This window comes from Vicugna pacos, unplaced genomic scaffold, assembly GCF_048564905.1.
Source record: "Vicugna pacos unplaced genomic scaffold, VicPac4 scaffold_18, whole genome shotgun sequence".
Classification (NCBI taxonomy): domain Eukaryota; kingdom Metazoa; phylum Chordata; class Mammalia; order Artiodactyla; family Camelidae; genus Vicugna; species Vicugna pacos.
The window spans coordinates 4,140,138-4,159,984 of NW_027328739.1; the positions used below are offsets into that span (position 1 = coordinate 4,140,138).

General features: G+C 32.1%; 1 long non-coding RNA gene across 1 annotated transcript; it reads right to left on the minus strand.

Annotated features, from left to right (window-relative positions):
• Positions 1–18,483: 18,483 nt before the first annotated feature.
• Positions 18,484–19,616, minus strand: LOC140692869 (uncharacterized). The gene is made up of 2 exons (XR_012068482.1): positions 19,345–19,616; positions 18,484–18,566 (listed from the first exon to the last, which is right to left on the minus strand). It is a non-coding gene; the product is annotated as an uncharacterized lncRNA (long non-coding RNA).
• Between the last annotated feature and the right edge of the window lie 231 nt (positions 19,617–19,847).

Below are 19,847 nucleotides of genomic sequence, written 5' to 3' on the forward strand. Positions count from 1 at the left end.
AAAAAATAGAAGGTTCCATCATCTGTCCAATATAATTCCTTTGTATGGGACAAAAGATGCTGTACTGAGAAGTAGTAGTTGTAGTTATAATGAAGTTCACAACACGGCTATTTGCTTCAATGTAGCTTCTTTGAGAGTGCCCGTGGACAGTGGTCAACTGATTTAAAATAGCACGTTGATTCACTGCAATTTGTTCTGGTGGTCTAACTGACATTGATGATGGAGGAGAAAAATCACCTCTGATCGGGGTAGTTGTGTCACCAGTTATGTGGCTGGTAGAGGGCTTTCTTATTAGAGGCATGTTTAAATTTACAGAAGGTAAAAATTTACTGTCTCCAGTAGTGTCACCCACAAAATCAGAACTATGTTTATCCACATTACCCACTGCTTTATAGTGTTTCTTGTTGAAATCTTCAGCCAATGAAGATATCAGAGAGGCATTTTTAATCACAACTCTTCTTTTTATTCTCACTAAAACCTGGGGACAGCCTCGTTTAACATTTGGATTATGATAGAACTGCAGCTACAACCAAAGTAGAAAGATTTCAGTAATAATTTATACCAAAATACATCAGTATAATAAGCCTAACCTATAAAACCTCAGATTTCACATTTACTATGCAAAGATAATATCATCAAAATATGAACATTACTGACAATATTTTGAAGTTCCTTATTTGGAAAATACACATTTAAATAGTATAGTCATCAAATTTAAGAAACAAGCTTTTGCAGTAATGGTGAATGCCACTTTTGAAAAGCATCTTTAATACCTTTATTTAGATTTCTGATAAGATTCATAGTTGCAAGCAAAGTTTCTTATAATGTGAATGCTTAAGTCACTGTCCTCATTTTTTAGAATAAATAAAGAATTTTAGCCTTAGTAGTTTTATACAATTTTCAAAATCTAGCTTTACATTTATATTACCATAGATTGATGTATAAAATAAAATTTTATATATAAGTTACGAAGTGGTAACTAAAGTTTCTGAATACCTTGCTTAAAACAGAGACTTCTTTTTCTTCTGCCAGAAAGTCTGCTAGAAATACCGATCTTTGTAAATTCTGCCGCAATTTACTAAACCCATAAAGGTTAAGCTGCCTAAGTAAACTTTTCATTCTTCCAGTTTCAAATGTTCTGAAAGGGGCCTTTATTTCCAAAACTTCCTTCTTAAAGACATCTTCATCAATCACTATGGAAGTTCCATTATCATCCCTTCAGATGGGTTTATATTGGTCACTCCCAGCCATTTTCCAGAGTTTTCTTGGAAATGTCAGAGAACGAAAATCATTATCTTCATCTGGTTCAGAGACACAATGTATGTAACATGGCCTTTAAATCAAGGATTCTTCAGACAAAGTCTAAAAAGCATTTTTTTCAATCATAGACCTCAAGTCCAAATCCCCAGAGAATGTTTGATAACAAAATAAAGATCTACCGGAGTTTCCTTGACCAGTTGGTCCATCTTTATGAGACACCTCTTGAATTTCTGAAGAAACATGTGCCATTTCATATAACTTTTTCTACAGGTACTTTTCTAATCTGAATGATTTTGAGCACTGCAGCTTCAAATACTGCTTTGGCAATCCTACACAGATAAACTGTTAGGCCATCAGAGTGGTTCTCAACCTGAGTAGCTGTGACATCACAAAACAACTGGTCTCCTAGCAACTCAAGTGTAACATTCAGCCAGTGTTTACTTCTCACTCATCCAGTTAAAATGAAACATATAAGACGCTTATTTTTATAGAGTAATCTGCAAATATTATCTCAAAAAAATCTTTTTATAAAATTTAATTTTGGGGTTTATTAAATAAAACCAATCTCCTTCCTTTTGTACACAAATTTATAACAGATTAGTGAACAGAGTATAAATAATGCAGAAAATATATAAAATAATTTTAAAGTTTAGGAATTTTAACTGAAATTTGCCTAAAACATGTACAGAAAATGTATAACGATTTCAATATCATTTGTAATTAAAGTGAAACATAATTTGATTTGGTATTGGAAGCAGGCATTTATCTGTGTACTTTAGAATATGTACCTCTATATTCAAAACATCAGAAGAATAAATATGTGTTTATATGGTATGTATATAAAAATGGTTAATATTTATGAAATAAAATATTAAAATAATCAATCTAATTTAAGAAATCCCAAAGGGGGAACTTTTGTTTTAAATTGTAATTCAATGGTTTAATTGAAGCAAAAGTAATTTAATATTCTACAATATTATTTCAAAAGAGAGAATCTTATTGTAAATTTACAAATGTTTATTTTTGCCATTCTGTCACTCTGAGGTTTATCAGTCCCTAGAAGTAATAAATTTTCTTGTCTTCTTTATAATCCATACTCTTGTGGCTTCTGTTAATTGTTCCAAAATGATGTTGATAAATAAACTTATGCACAAGATCCTGGGTTCAATAAGCATTGCCTCCATTAAGGGGCAAACAAACAAACAATCAAAGAACAAAGATATAATCCTATGTGTCATTTGGGGTGTAAAAGACCAGGTAATTCATTTTAGGAAGCAATATGTTTCTCAGTCCTGAAACGGTTGGCATTTTTATTATTTTACGGCATTTTAAGGCAAGTGTCTTTTGCACTAATTGTAAATAATAGCTATGTTCTGTATCAAAAAACTGTAGTAAATCCAGTTCTACCAAAAGTTATATTCTTTATTTAGAAATAAATTCCATTAAACATAAGCCCAGTTCAAAATGAGAGATAAAATATTTAAATAAATAAATGTACCCTAAAGCTACAATGTAAATTTTTCATTCAGTGTCTGTAAATCCCATTCTATATAAATAATAGCAACCTGAATACATGGCATATAATAAGTATTATAAACTATAGTTAAGTTGGATTTTGACCAGATCCATAAATATTATTTAATATACACGAATTTACATATGTGATACTATCCTTTAAAAAAAAAAAGAATTCAAATATAACAATCACCAAATATATAGGAAAATTATTGACAGATCTGATCTTTAAATTTTTATAAAAATATTATTTAATTCGATTTAGATAGAATGTAACAAAGCATAATAAAAGCCATACATGAAATACCCATGACTTAAATCAAATTCAATGTTACCATACAGGAAACTTTTCCTCTGGTCCAGTAATAAGAAAAAGTAGCTCATTTTCACAAGTCCTAAATTACACTACTAGAAGTCCTCGGAAGACTTGCTAGTCAAGAAAAAATATAAAATTAACTCAACTTGTAATAAAAGAGTGAAGTTTTTACAGATGACATAATTATGCATACATAGAAAACTCCGTAGACTCCTCTAGTGACTGTTAGAAATAGTGAACAAACTTAGTAAACTTGCAGAATACAAAATCAATATACAAATATTCATTGCATATTTGTATAGTAACAAAACATTATCAGAAATAGAAATTAGGAAAACTATTGTGTGTAAATTAATACCAAAAAGAATAAAATAGGAATAAATTTGATAAGTGAAATAAAAGTTCTAAACATAGATCTATATATTACAGGTGCAAGAAATATAAGTAAACAAAATAAATAGAAAGATATTGTGTGCTCATGGATTGTATACAATGTGAGGAAATATTCTAATCAATCTTTTACATGTTCAATCTCCCCATCAGTAATTATTGAGGAGAATGTCATTTCTTAATTTTATACTCTTGCTTCCTTTTTCATGGGTTAATTGATCATATGTGTGAGGGATTATATCTGGTTGCTCGATTCTCTTCTATTGATTGGTGTCTGTTTTTGAGCCAGTATCATTTTGTTTTAATTACTAAAGTTTTGTAGGACTGCTTAACATCAGAGAATTTTACACCATTAGATTTAATAAACTTTTTCAGGATTATTTTGGCAACTCAAGATCTTTGTGGTTACATATAAATTTTAAAATTATTTGTTCAATTTATTGGAAAAATCTCATTGGTATTTTCACATGAATCACACAAAATGTAGATTCCTTTGGGTAGCATGGTTGTTTCAAACACATTGTTTCACATCATTAACATAAGAGATCATTTCATTTCTTTGGATCTGTTTTAATTTCCTTTATCAATGTTTTCTGTTTTTTAATGTATAGGTTTTCACCATATTTGTTAACTTCATTTATATGTGTTCTTTACATATATATATTATTATATACATAATATTTGTAACCTCGTTTCCTACACAAACACAGCAGGCAGAAGGTAGTGGCAAGACAGATTCAAAATCCTGAATGAAAGAAATCTGTAATCTAAGATACTTTATCAAGCAAGGCTATCTTTTAGAAGAAGGAGAGATAAATAACTTCCACACAAGCAAATACTTAAAGAATTTAGCAAGAGAAAAAGAAATAAGAAAGATCTACTATAAATAAAAAAGAAGCAGTATGCTATAGAAAAGAGGACGTCATAATTATATAGGCAATATCTATAATGACTTACAACAGAATAAATATGGTGTTGTAAAAGAAGAGATCAAAATTTTTAAGGGTCACAGAATGAAACAGGAAAATAAAGAGTGTTTTCTTCTTGTTTCTGTTTTCTGTTGTATGGGTTTGTATTTGTATTCTTATCAGTTAAATTAAACAAATATATTACAAGTCAATATGCATACAAAACAAGGTAACTATAAGTCAAAAGCATACAATGAAGTCACAAAGCCAAAAAGAACCCAAGATTATAAAAGAAACCTTATCAAGCCACAAAAACAAAAACAAATGAACAAAAAGAAAATACCAAATCAACTAGAGAATGAAGTTCAGTATGGAAATAAACATGTCTATCAATAATTATCACAAATGTTAATGGACTTAGTGCTTCAATCAAAAGATATTTATTGTCAGATGGGATAATATAACAAGACCCTACATTATGAAGCATAGAGGAGACCCACTATAGTAAGAGGAACACACATCAATTGAAAGTCAGAAGGTAGAAAAATATATTCCATGCAAATGCACATGACAAGAAACAGGACAAGCAGTACTGACTTCACACAATGAGACTTTACAAAAAAGGCCATAGAGAAAGATAAAAAAGGACATGATATAATGATTAAAGGAGCAAATCAAAATGGGGATATTATAATCATTAAGATATATGCACTCTGTATAGGAGCACCTAAATACATAAAAGAAACACTAATATATAAAATAGAGAAATCTCTGGGAACAGAATCAATGTAGGAGTTTATAACTCCCCATTATCATCACTGGACTGGCCTTTCACACAGAAAATTAATAAGGGGACAAAGATACTAAAATACATAATAAAATATTTGGAGATGATTGATATTTTCAAAACAGTTCTTCTCCCCAAAACTGAATATACATTTTTTTCCTGTTCACAAGGAATATTTTCTATGAAAGATTACATACTCAGGCACTCAAGAAGCCTCAAAAAATTTAATTAGATAAAAATTAATTTAAGCATCTTTTCTGAGTATAATACCATGAAACTAGAAAACAATCACAGAAAAGCAGGGAGAAAAAATAACAGAATCCAGATGAAAAAACATGGTACTTAAACAAGGGGGTCAGGTGCTGAAGTAAAAGAAGAAATTAAAAAATATCTTGAGAGATATGACATACACTACACAAAGTCTATGGAATACTGTTAAAGCAGGCTTAAGAGTGAAGTTCATAGTGGCAAGGCCATCCTCAAATTAGAAGAACAATTTCAAATATATAATCAAACGTTCTATGTAAACAAATCAGGAAAAGAAGAACAAACAAAATCAAAAGTCTAAAGAAAGAAGGAAAAAGTAAAGATCAAGGAAGAAATAATTGAAATAGAGATTAAAAAATAGAAAAATCAATCAATCTTTTTTTGAAATAGTAAACAAAATTGACAAATCTCTGGACAGACTCACCAACAAGAAAAGAGAGAGAACACAAACAATATAATAAATGAAAAAGGAGAAACTATGATATTATAAAACTGCTAGATGGGAATATAGGTGATACACTATTGTATATACATCATAGGAATATTTTCTTGTATCAGTCTCCTAAGGCAAAAGAAATAAAAGCAAATATAAGCAAGTGGGACCTAAAGAATCTTGAAAAATTCTGCACAGATAAGGACACTATCAATGAAATGAAAACACTGCCTGTGTAATTGGAGAACATATTTGCAAACAATGCAAGTGACCATGGGTTAGTAGATGTAGGTTAATAGATGTAACATTGATTTATGTTACATAACTCAAGGTGAAAAACAAAAACCCAATCAAAAACAAGAGCAGAGTACCTGAGTTAATATTTTTCCAAAGAAAACATTCAGATGAGTAACAGACAAGTGATAAAATTTCACAACATTACTAATTATTACATAATTGCAAATCAAACCACAATGAGGTATAACTTCACACTGGTCAAACGGCTATTATGAAAAAGTCTACAAATAGTAAGTGTTGGAGATGATGTGGAGGTAAGAAATCTCTTGTATACTCTTGGTAGTAATGTAAATTGGTACAACTTCTAAGGTAAACAGTATTCAGATTTGTTTAAAAACTAAGAAGTTAACTACCATATGACCCAGTAATACCTCTCCTAGGAAATATCTGGGAAAAAAACACCCTAAATTTAGAAAAACCAATTTTCAAAGCAGTACTGTTTATAATATGCAAGACAGGGAAGAAATCCAAGAGTCCACAGCAGACTATGGACTTAAGAAGAAATGATGTTTCTGTAAATATGCAATAAATATTTCTCAGCCATGAAAAACTATAACACATAGCTATTTCAGCATCATGAAAGGACTTAGTAAATGTTGTGCTTAGTGAAGTAACTTAGACGAAGACAAAACTATATATTTTAATTTATACGTGGAGTCTAAAGTATAACAAATATCTGTGTACATCTTTGTATAGCTATCTATTGACAGATGACAGAAAAATAGAAGTATAGATACATACGTACATGATAGATAGATAGATAGATAGATAGATAGATAGATAGATAGATAGACAGATAGATAGATAGATAGAGACATGATCGAGTGGTAAAGAGATTAGATAGACAAGACTTAAGCAGACTCAAAGATATGGGAAAAATTTTATGTTTACCAAAGTGGAAGGGAAAGAGAATTCAATGGTAGGACATTGACAGATACAAAGAAGTATACATTAATAGAGAAGCAAGAAGGATAATCTGTATAGAATATGGAATTATATACAATAGCTTAAAATAATTGTAAGTTACAATTACTGTAATAATTCATAGTGCAATATAATCTACAAAGTGGTTGGGATCACCACACTGTACATCTGAAACTACACAATATTTTACATCTACTGTAATTCAAATAAAAATAAAACATATCCTGTATAATTTAGTCCTTTTTCCGCTGATAGCATCTTCCTTTAATATTGTTTTATTTTACACTTTAATTTTTATGACTACTGTTTCAAATTATTTCTTTTACTCTTGTGAACATGCTACCAGTTTGAAGTATCTATATTTATTGCCCCTGATTACCTCTTTTTCACTCTTTAATCCATATAGTATAGTAGCATTTAAGAACATACCCAAAGAAAGTGTTGAAAGTTTCTCGTGGTCTCTCCTTAGCATTTGGTCAATGTTTTGCATATTTTTGCCATTTTATATTTCTTAGAAGACTTCTATTCTACACCTCTTATAAGGTGTCTCGGTTTTGCTTTTTCATCTCATTCAGGTTTGTTAGTTAAAGTCTTTACTTTCACTTTATATGTAAGTGATAACAGTGTAAGTATTATTGGGTGAGGGATTTCTTATTCCAGTAGTTTGAAAATACAATCTTATTTACGCTTGGCGTATGTTTTTTGCTCAGAAATCTGCTGATAGCCTAATGGGGGTTCCTTAGTAGATTATCATAACATTTTTTGGCTGCCTTTAAAATTTCACTCTGACATTGTCTTGTCAATTTGCATATGACGTATCTTGAAGGAGGTCCCTTTGTCTTAAAGTTATTGGTGTTTTGTTGGTTCATGGACTTGTATATCAGTTCCTTGCACAGGTTCGGGAAGTTATCAATTTTACTTCTTTTAATAAACCATCAGCTGCCTTCTAACTTTCTACCCCCTCCAGGATTCCACACTAATGTGCACTTCCTGAGGAAGACAATGGCTACTGTAGAATTTCCCCACTTTTAAATATCTTGAATCTCTGCCCTCTCCTATCATTTCTAGTTTTTCATTGGTGAGTTTGCTAATCTCTCTTCCACAAAGACATTCTACCTCGAATGCTTTCTGTTGCATCCTTCATCTCATTTATTAAGTTCTCCAGGTCCTCCAATAATGTTTGATTATTTTATATTTTCAGTCTCTTTGGTAATGTATTTCTTTTCATCATTTCATTTATTCCTGAGCTCACTAAACTGCTTTCTCAGTTTTGTTTGTTGTATTGAGATTCTGTATGACAGCTATTTGGATTCTCTATTGATTATATGGCAATAGACAATTACTTTAACTTTGTTTCCTGCAGGGTTGACATTGTGTGTGTGTGTGTGTGTGTGTGTGTGTGTGTGCAGGTGTGTGTGCTTGTGCTTCTGTGTCTGTGTCTGTGACGGTGTCTGTGTGTGTCTATCTGTGTTAGCGTGCCCTATAAAGTTACTGTGATTGGTCTTGATCTTGATAGATTATTGCTCTGATGACACTAAATAACAGATTGGGAGTTGGAGTCATTGTTTTTGTTTTCTGGTAGCTTGCAATATTGTACAATTATTGGTTTTACTAACCTGAGCTACCTCTGATAACATTTTAAAATAGCACTTTCCTGACGCTACTGTGTGGATAAAAGATGTGCTTTCATTGTCACTTCTTAGAATTCTCTGATAGTTAATGCCACTGTTGTCACTGGGAAGGAGAACCCTTCCTTTTATCTGATATCCCTTGAGAATCAGTGTACACATTGAGGAAAGGTGTAAAGAAAGGTGGGTATTTGGAATCAGGCAAGTGCCTTTGCCATGTCCAGTGTTGCAAGGTAACTTGTCTCCACCTCTGTGAATGGAGAGTAGGGACAGTTTCATGAATCTCTCAGTGTCCGAAGGATGGAAATTCTGTCTCCATTGTGGCTCCCTCCTAATTAACTGTGACCATGAGTACTGGTGCATTTGGAGGCCGAATCTGCGTGATCCACTGAGATCCTGTTTCTACTGGGTTCTTTGAATTTATGGACTCAGATATCCTATTCAGGGGGCCTTGGTTGCAGACACCAACTCTGGTCTTCCCTCAGTTCAGCCTCCTTTGTGTGTTTTAGTCCACCGAACTTCACCTGTTCACATGCGTTCTGGAGTATTGTTTTGTGTTGAAGTTATTTTTGTTCAGATGTGAACGTTTTACTGACTGTAGATGTAAGGGGAGAGACAAAAATAGTTTCAACTAGTGTCACATTTGAAATTATATAGTTTTACAACTAAAAGCTTAAATTCTAATTAGGAAATTATAAGAACACTAAAGAAAGTGAACAAATCACTTCCCTTAATATCATAGTACTACAAAATATTTTGAATTTCCTGGGTTCTTTTCTTCAATGTTTTACCCACCTACATGCACATTTTACTAAAATATATCCCTATAATCTCTTTAAAATCAATTAAATTGTTAAAATAATTCTCTGTGCTGTAAATATAGTACTTTTGGTTCTCTAATTTATTAATTGTAGCTTCAACATTTCTGTCTTCTCCATCCTTCTACCCTTTCCCCACAGGAAACCACTACTTGGTACACTACACATATATATGTGATTCTTTTTTTGTTTTCTTATGATTGTTTCACTTATATCTTTATTTTCCTAATTTAAGTTACAACGTAGAGTGTTTTTCCCTGTATGACTTATTTTCCTATGTGCAACACCCTCTGGGTCCAGTCACATTGTTCCAAATGGCAGAATTTTACTTTTTATTATACAATGATGAAGTATTTATTATGTTATCTATATCTCACATCTATTTCAGCCAATCATCTGTTGATGGGCAGTTGAGTTGTGCTTCTACTCCTGACTACTATAAATGATGATGTTAAGAACACTGGGGGTAATATATCCTTTAAGTTAATGTTTACATTTTTTTCAGATTTATACCAAAAACTGGAATTGCTGCAAAATATAATGCTTCTTTTTCTAGTTTTCTGTGCACCGTCCTCACTTTTACACTAGTGGATGCATCAATTTATATTTCCACCATCATTGTTCCTGGGTTCCCTCTTATAGACATTCTTATTAATATTTGTCATTTGTAGATATTTTGTTAATAGCCATTTTGGTTGCTGTAAGATTATTTCTTTCTGGTTTTGATTTATGGTTTCCTAATGAATAGCAAAGTTATGTTTCTTTATATCAGTCTAAAAATCATCCACATGTCTATTTTTGAAAAGTTTCCATGAAGATTCTTCAACTGTTTTTAATTTGAGGTCTTTAATTTTTAAATATTGAGTCTAATATGCTATATATATATTATGGATTTTAACATCTTATTGTTCTCATTGTCTGAAATTTTTCCTTCTATTCTGTCTGTTATCATATGTCTTGTTGATGTTTTCCTTTGCTCTGCAAAAGTTTTTGCATTTCACACTTATAAAAGAAATAGAATCCCTTTATCGCAGAATACATCTATTTTTTCCTCAGTAAACTAAAAACTGTAATTGTTAGTTTTCCTTTTTTTTTTTAATTTGGAGACAGATCAAAAATAAAGATTGCTATGATTTATCTCAAAGTCAGTTCTGTTCCTGTTCTTGGTCAAATATTTTATAGTTTCATGCTTTACATTTAGGTAATTAATCCATTTTTATCTCATTTTTTTGTACTATAGAAGGAAGTACTTTTTCATCTTCCTTTTACATGTACAGTCCTGTTTTCTCAGAACTACTTTTTGAAGAGACTGCCTTTTTTCCATTTTATACTCTTGTCTCCTTCATTATAGACTAACTGATCATAGTGTGTGGGTTTATTTTCAGACTCTTTATTTTGTTCCATTGATCTCTGTGTTTCTATAAGTGCCATATTTTGATGAATTGATTACTGTAACTTTGTAGTATGTTCTAAACTCAGGGAGGGTAATACCTACAGCTTCATTCATTTTTCAAAATAATTTTAGAAAATTTGGGACTTTCAGATATATGTTCAAATTTTATTATTTTTCTCCTTGCTTTGTGAAGAAACTTATGGATTCTGTGAAAATAGAAATTTATAAAAAGAAAAAACCTGAGAAAAATACTAAAGTGTGGAGGGTAAAACAAACATTATTAACAACAACTGGATTGTTGTAGAAATCAAATAAAAAATATATAAAGATAAATGACAGCAAAAACAAAATCCATGGGGTATAAAAAAACAGTATTAATAGGGATGTTTATAGCAAAATAATCCCACTTATATAAATAAGAAACATCTCTCTCTTATAACATATTCTTACCACCAAAAGACATATCAATATAATAAAAAGAAACTTGTTAGTAGAAGGAAAGTCAGCTGAAAGGACAGAATATAATTAAATAAAATAATGATTAAAAATATAAACATTTAATCAATCTAAATAATGGCTTTTGAAGCATAAATAATGTTGATAAACTTTAACCAGACACATGAGCATAAAAGAGAGTTACAGATTAATAAGCTCAGAAATTAATGAGAAATTACAACTTATATCAAAGAAATAGAAAACATCATATGATGATACAACATATTATATGCCAATAAAATGGAAACCCTAGAATAAACGGACCATTTCTTAGAAAGACTTAATCTCCAGAATGGAATGAGAAAGAAAACATGAACAGTTTATCACTAATGAAATTGAATAAGTATTTAAAAAAATCTCTGTAGAAACAAAATTCCAGGCCTAGACAGCTTCACAGATGATTTCTGACAAACATTTAGAGAAGAGCTATTAACTATACTTCTCAGCGTATTCCAAAAATTTCGAGAGGATGGGAGGCTTTCTATCCCACATTTCTGTATGACACTTCTGCTAGAACTGGAACAAATATCTCCAGAAATTACAGGTTACATACTACTAGTAAGCATAGATGCAAAAACACCACTAAATTGTTAGCAAATCAAACAATACATTAAGAGGATTATGCATTATGATTAAGTCCATTTATTTCAGGGATGCAAAGTGATTCAATACCCACAAATTAATGAGTATGATACACCACACAAACAACCTGAAGAATAAAAATTATATGGTCACCTAAATAGAGTCATAAAATGTTTTGACAAATTCAGTATCTATTTATGAATATATTCCTCCTCAAAGTGGACATGAGGAAACACACCTCAACACAGTTAAGGTCATATATGACAAGAACTCCGCTAACATGACACTCACTGTTTAAAAGCTGAAAGCATCTCCAATAAAAGCAGGAAGAAGACAAGAATGCACACTCTTACCACTTTAATTCAGTATAGTATGGAAATTCTAGCCATAGCTATCCAAAATAAAAGTAAATAAAATATTGCTAATTAGGAATAGGAGCAAAAGTGTCTGTTTGCAGATTACATACTTTAAACAGAAATCTTAAAGAAGATGCCACAAAACAACTAGGGCTTATCATTGCATTTGGTAAACTTTCCGTATGTAAATTTAACATACAGAAATCTTGCATTTCTACACACTAACAACAAGCTAACAGATAGAGAAAGTGAGGGAACTATCACATTTACAACTGCATTACAAAAAATAAATCAAGAAATGTATCCAACCAAGGAGGTAAAAGACCTGTACTCAGAAATCTATAAAATATTTATAACAGAAATTGAAGATAATGCAAACAGATGAAAGAATATACTTTGTTCGTAGATGAGGAAATAATATTGTTTAAATGACAGAATAAGCCATGGAAATACACAAATTAAATTCAGTGCCTATCAAAATACCAAGGGCATTTTCAGAAACTTACAAAAAATAATTCTAAAATTTACATGTAAACCCAAAGAGATGAAATCACTTAAAAAAAAAGGAAAGAAAAGAAACAAACTAAAAAGAGAAACAACTTTAACAAAAACAAAGAAGATGTATCACTGTCCCTGATTTTAAACTATAATACAAAGCTGCAGTATTAAAACGAATATGGTAGTGGCACAGAACATACAGAATAATGGAACACAACAGAATGCCTGAAAATGAAATCAGACAATTATGGTCATTAAGCCCATTACAAAAAATGAATATACAGTGGGCGAAAGGTAACCACCGGGCACATGAAACTACTCAACATCACTAAACATCAGAAAAATGCAAGTCCAAAACACAGTGAGATTTTATGTTGCTCCTGGCAGAATGACTATTATCAAGAAGATAACAAACTTAACTGTTGGTTAGGATGTAAGAGAAACAACCCTGATACACTGCTGGTGTGAATGTAAATATGTGATGCCACTGTGGAAAACAACATGGAGCTTTAAATAAAAAGTAATAATGAAATATAATCCAAAATATACATATCAGGATACTTATTCCAAGAAAATAAAACACGAATTAGAAAAGATAAATTCAACCCTATATTCACTGCAGCATTATCCTCAATAGACAGGATATAGAAGCAAATTAATTGCTCATCAATAGATGATGGATAAAGAAGATGTGTGTTTATACTATATATATCTACCCATCTTAAGTACAGATTAATTTATATATATATATACACACACACTTATTTATATATATATATATATGCACACACACATAAAAATACAATGGGTTATTACTCAGCTGTAAAAATAAGTTCTTGCCATTTGCAACAAATGGGTTGACCAAGAGGATAATATGCTAAGTGAATTAAGTCAGAAATTGAATGACAAATGGTGAATGATTTTACTCATATTTGGAATTTATAACAAATGAACATAACAACACAGAAAAGGAATTATAGATATAGAAAGAAACAGGTTGTTCACAAGAAGGAGGGAAATGGGGTGTGGAAAAGAAAATTTGAGGAAATTAAGAAAGAAAATATTCCAGTTGCAAATTAAATGAGTCAGGGACAAGAAATGTACTATATGGGAAATAGCCAATAACTATTGAATATTTTAAATAGCAACATAACATATCTAGATATATTCTGGTGATCTGTTTGAATTATATTAAAAACAGCAAAGAGTATGTTGTGTAAGAGAAACTAACACAGTGTTTTAGATTAAAATACACTTCAAAAACAAACAAACATACACATAGAAAAAAATTAGATTTGTATTTAACAGAGGCAGGGTTTGGGAAAGGAGGATTTGATTAATGTACTCAAAAGCTATAAACATCCAGCCGTAAAATAATCGTGTTCTAGGGATGCGCCGTAATAACATGAAAATTAAAATTAATACTGCTTTATGTTCTATATCAATGTTGTTAAGAGAGTAGACCATAAAGTTTCTCATCACAACCAAAAGACACATTGTATTACTTTACAATTTTATCTATATGAGATAATGAATTCTCCCTAAAGTTGCTATGATATTTATTTCATGATACTTGTAAATCAAATCACTATCCTGTACACCTAAACTTACACAATGTTTTAAGCAATTTATATCTCAATAAAAGTGGAAGAAAAAAAGGAAAGTCAATTGTCACTTTTTCCCATGTCATTTCTCATGATTCTTTTTGCATCAAGTAAACTTTAGTAATGATATACTTATCCTAGGTAAAGATACTAATAAATAAGTGATTCTAATAAATTATACATAAGGATACCAATAAAATTAGTGTTTTGCCATGCCTTAAACTTTCTTCATGTTAACAGCCCACTGCTTTTGTAGGCAACAACATTTCATTTCGTGTATTCATCTGAGATTAGGGAATGGATACAAATTTAAAACTGACTGCTCTTACTGTGAGTGATAAAGTTCACTGTCTCAGACCGAAAGTCTCATTTCCACAAGAGCATCTGTAAGAAATGAACATGCTAGGTTGCTAAAAATCTCAGAATGTTAAAATCTCAGAACTCCTACAATTCTTAACTGTTTTTCAATGGGAATGCAATACTGACAAAAACTTGATTTTGGATAACAATGTGCTGTTTTCTCATGGTTGCATTATGGGATGTGAGGATAATAACTGAGATCCACAACATACATTATCGCTCAAGCGCTGGGCAAAGAATGTAAAGGTTCTGCATTTTCAGTACTGAGGACTGCTTTCAAAATGATGACTACACTCACTCTAATCCAGGTAGTCCAAGGAAAGAAAGGTTATTGCAATTTGTAGCTTAAAGGGAATAAATCAGCGGTTCAGTCTCTATAAATTATTCAAGGGGTGTTCAAAGACAAAATAAGTTGTGTCAACAATGAGAATTAAAAAAAAATTTGATATAAGCTTAAATTAAAAGGGGGACACAGTCCTGTGCTGGGCTCTGGGGACTGGAGTTTGTATATGCCTCTGTCCAATTCAAGGGTTCAGTGGCTTGGCCCTAGCATTAGCTTGGGATTCAATAAACATGTAACAAATAGTATACTGGGAGAAAGATAATCTACCTCTCTCTGATCAGGAGAAAACCTGGTGGATCAATGAAATTCTTAATTCACAGAGATTCTGCCAGATGCAGAGGAATAATTCACTGATGACTCAACTAAGACAAACTTAGTTACAGCTTAACAATCCATCATCACACACACACACAGTGGTACAAATATTTGTAGTATTTACTATGAAGAATTCAGTGGGCAGAGATCAGAGTATAGTTTTCAAACACCAGTCAACTTTTGTACTTTTGCCAATAGTCTAGATTTTCCCAGGTAGAAAACTACAGATGGACAAACAATATTCTTCTTTAGGATTTCTAATTTTGAAATTAAAGTGTAGCTTTTGACTTACCAGTATAGAAACTTGTCATGATGATAACATTAAGACCCACTGTGTGATAATAGAGCTGGAAACTACCTGCTGAACCAGACAATCTGAACCCCAGACTGCTAATGTAAGCAACAAAATAATCACCATCATAGTTCAGCTGACAAACTTAAAAGCTTGATGTTTCATTTCAGGAGAAACCACTGCTGTCCAGACACAGATCTCCTGCTGCAAATGGGCTCTTTTCTTCTCTTGGTAGATGTCATATTGGTGAGATGTTGCTAGAGCTTACCCTGGCTCATTTGCCCATTCTCCAGATTATCAAAGGCTTATTCACATATGGTGACACATTTTCAGGACTCAATGTTGCCATTCCAGTCTTATCAGCTGACACTTTCTGCATGATTGTGAGCAGAAGCCTTAGGCTCCCTGACCTTGCCAACAATTTTCCAGCATTTCAGGGTATTTCACATTCTGAAAATGCTTCACCTTTTATTTTAAATTAATGGGAAATAATCAAAGTCTTCCATGAATATTTTATATTTCCTAAAATCTGTATACATTTGGTATTCTTGCAGTTGGACAAATTTTTAATTCTACCACCCTCACCTTGTTCTAGTCCACACATTTTAGATTGCAATTTGGTTACTGAATGCGACCACCCCAACCAAGGGTCTAGTACCACTTAGGTACTTCCTGTGTGAAGGTTAGAAAGGACACAATTTATGTGGGGTGTATATTCCTGCATTAAATGTTTGCAATGACACGGTCTCTTCTGGACAATGCTCTGATTCTAAGAAGTAAATTAATTAGAAGGCAGTATACTTATTGGTAAGGGGAAGAGAATCAGCGCTTTTGTGTGGGTGGGTGATGAAGAGACAGGAAAAAAATCCAGCAAATGAGAATGGAATGCTTTAGGCCTCTGGAGGCATGAATTAAAAGGAAAATAATACTTTACCTCTTGTACCTACCTCAACTTACTGTCTTGAATGAATAGTCCTTGTGCTATGAAAACAGCTAGTTTTTGGTGAAGTGTATAGACCATAACGAAATAGTTTGAAAACTATGAGAGTTTTGTTGTTTCAGGAAAGTAGATTTTGCTTAAATTCAACATGTATTTTTCATTCACTAAATACTAAAACTCATCCTGTGGCATGTGCTTTGTTTACTGTGTTATTATCCAAGTTAGACAAGGAAAGGGGGATAGACAGAAAACATCTGGAGGAGGTGGTTTTTGTGCTGGGACTGGGAAAATCTTAGTAGGTAAAAGGAGTACATCCTAACTCCAAGGATTAGCTGGAGCAAAAGTTGTGAGTTTGGAGCTAACTCTCTTGACAAGTATTTCAATCGATGTATCTCCAGAAATAGTGAAACATAAAGAAATGCTAAGGTAGTCAGATGCCAGATCTATAAAGGAATGACTAAATTATGTTTAGTTTGTGTGCTTAGAGTTGGAAAGGCATTAACTGCCACCCTGAGGATGTAAGCTTGCCTTTGGCTGGAACATAAAAGCAACATAAATTATTGACTATAAAATAGAGCATAGATTCTTCAGGACAGGAAAAAAAGCATCAATTGGAATGCTTTGAGAACAGCACAAAGAAGACCATAGATAAAATTACTTCTTAAATTCTACCACATTCTGATTGTGCCATCCGAGACTGCATCATGTGACCTTTATGATTCCAAGAATCACATAAAAGAGACCATGATCCCTGGGCCGGTTCCTGCATTTATCATCCGTTCCAAACTACCCTGACTTAACACTTTTAATACTTTCCAGGATGAACCAGAAATCACTTAGTACTTTTACCTCTCTCCATGTTATATTCTTTTTCCAAATTCTTCCATTTTCTATTCTTCCTTCCAAGAAATTATTTAAAATTATACCCATATTGTTCCATCAAATGATCATATCAATCAAATATCTCTTTTTTTCTTTAAATGTTATCTTAGTCTCCAGTATAACTCTTTACTCTATTTTAAAAAAAATAAGGAAAATACAGGTACACATCTATGTTTGTTGTTCAAATAAGAAAATTGCAGATATTTGTCGACATATGCCAAATCAATATTAATCTTTGTTATCCTGCATAATCTGGTAGTCATCTGTTAGATCAGTTGTAATTAGCATGACATTCATAAACTGAGGTTGGCTGATAAGTTGGCCTTGAAAGAGAGGTAGCTGATGTATCAGCTATCACTGGCACTGGAAACCGTGGGGTACTCCCAGTTGAAGTTTAGGAAAAGACCTTCATTGGCAGATATGTTGTGATATCTTTTTGGAAAAGTAGAAGGCTCCACCATTAGTCCAAAATAATTGCTCTGTATGGGAGACAAGATGCTTTACTGAGAACTAGAAGTTGTAGTTGTAATGAAGTTCACACCACAGCCATTTGCTTCATTGTAGCTGCTTTGAGAGTGCCCGTGGACAGTGGTCAACTGATTTAAAATAGCACGTTGATCCACTGCAATATTGTTCTGGTGGTCTAAATGACATTGATGATGGAGGAGAAAAATCACCTCTGATCAGGTTAGTTGTATCACCAAGTACGTGGCTAGTAGACGGCTTTCTTATTAGAGGCATGTTTAAATTTGCAGAAAGTAAAAATGAACTTTCTACACTAGTGTCAGCCACAAAACCAGAATTATGGATATGCACATTACCCTCTGCTTTAAAGTGCTTCTTTTTGAAATCTTAAGCCAATGAAAATACCAGAGAGCCATTTTTATTCACAACTCTTCTTTTTATTCTCACTAAAACCTGGGGACAACCTCGTTTAAGATTTCGATTATGGCAGAACTGTAGCTAAAACCAAAGGAGAAAAATTTTAGTAATATTTTAAAACAAAACACAAGACTATATTAAGCCTAACCTATAAAATCTCAGATTTCACGTTTACTATGCAATGATATTATCATAAAAATGTGTACAATGCTGACTATATTTTGAAATTCCATATTTGGAATATACACATTTAAATAGAATAGTCATCAAATTTAAGAAGTTAGCATTTGCAGCAACGGTGAAAGCAACTTTTTAAAAAAAAGCTTTAATACCTTCATTTAGATTTCTTTTAAGATTCATAGTTGCTAGGAACGTTTTGCATAATCTTGAATAGTTAAGGCACTGTCTTAATTTTTAGAAAAAATAAAGAATTTCAGCCTTTGTAGTTTTATAGAATTTCAAAATCTTGCTTTACATTTATATTACCATATTTTGATATACAAAATAAAATTTTATATATACATTACCAAGTCATAACTACAATTACTGAATTCCTTGCTTAAAACAGAGACTTCTTTCTCTTCTGCCAGAAAGTCAGCTAGACAAGAAGATTTTTGCAAATTCTGCCGCAATTTACTAAACCCATAAATGTTAAGCTGTCTAAGTAAACTTTTCATACTTCCAGTTTCAAATAATCTGAAAGGGGCCTATCGTTCCAACACTTCCTTCTTAAAGACAGCTTCACCAATCACTATGGAAGATCCAGTATAACCCCACCAGATGGATTTAAATTGGTCACTCCCAGCCATTTTCCAGAGTTTTCCTGGAAATATCAGAGAACGAAAATCATTATCTTCACCTGATTCTGAGACACAATGTATGTAACATGGTCTTTTTATCAAGGATTCTTCAGACAAAGTCTGAAAAGCATTTTCTTCAAACATAGACTTCAAGACAAGTCCCCAGAGATTGTTTGATCACACAATAGAGATCTACCAGAGTTTCCTGAACCAGTTGGTCCGTCTTTATGAGACACATCTTGAATTTCTGAAGAAACAGGTGTCATCTCAAATAACTTTTTCTACTGCTACTTTTCTAATCTGCATGTTTTTGAGCACTGCAGCTACAAATGCTGTTCTGGCAGGCCTGCACAGATAAACTGCTAGGCCATCACAATGGTTCTCAACTTGAGAAGATGCGACATCACAAAACGACTGGTCTCCTAGCAACTCAAGTGTAACATTAAGCCAGTGTTTATTTCTCATTCATCCAGTTAAAATGAAACATATAGGATACTTATTTTTATAGTGTGATCTGCAAATATTATCCCCACAAAATCTTTTTAAATAATTTAATTTTTTG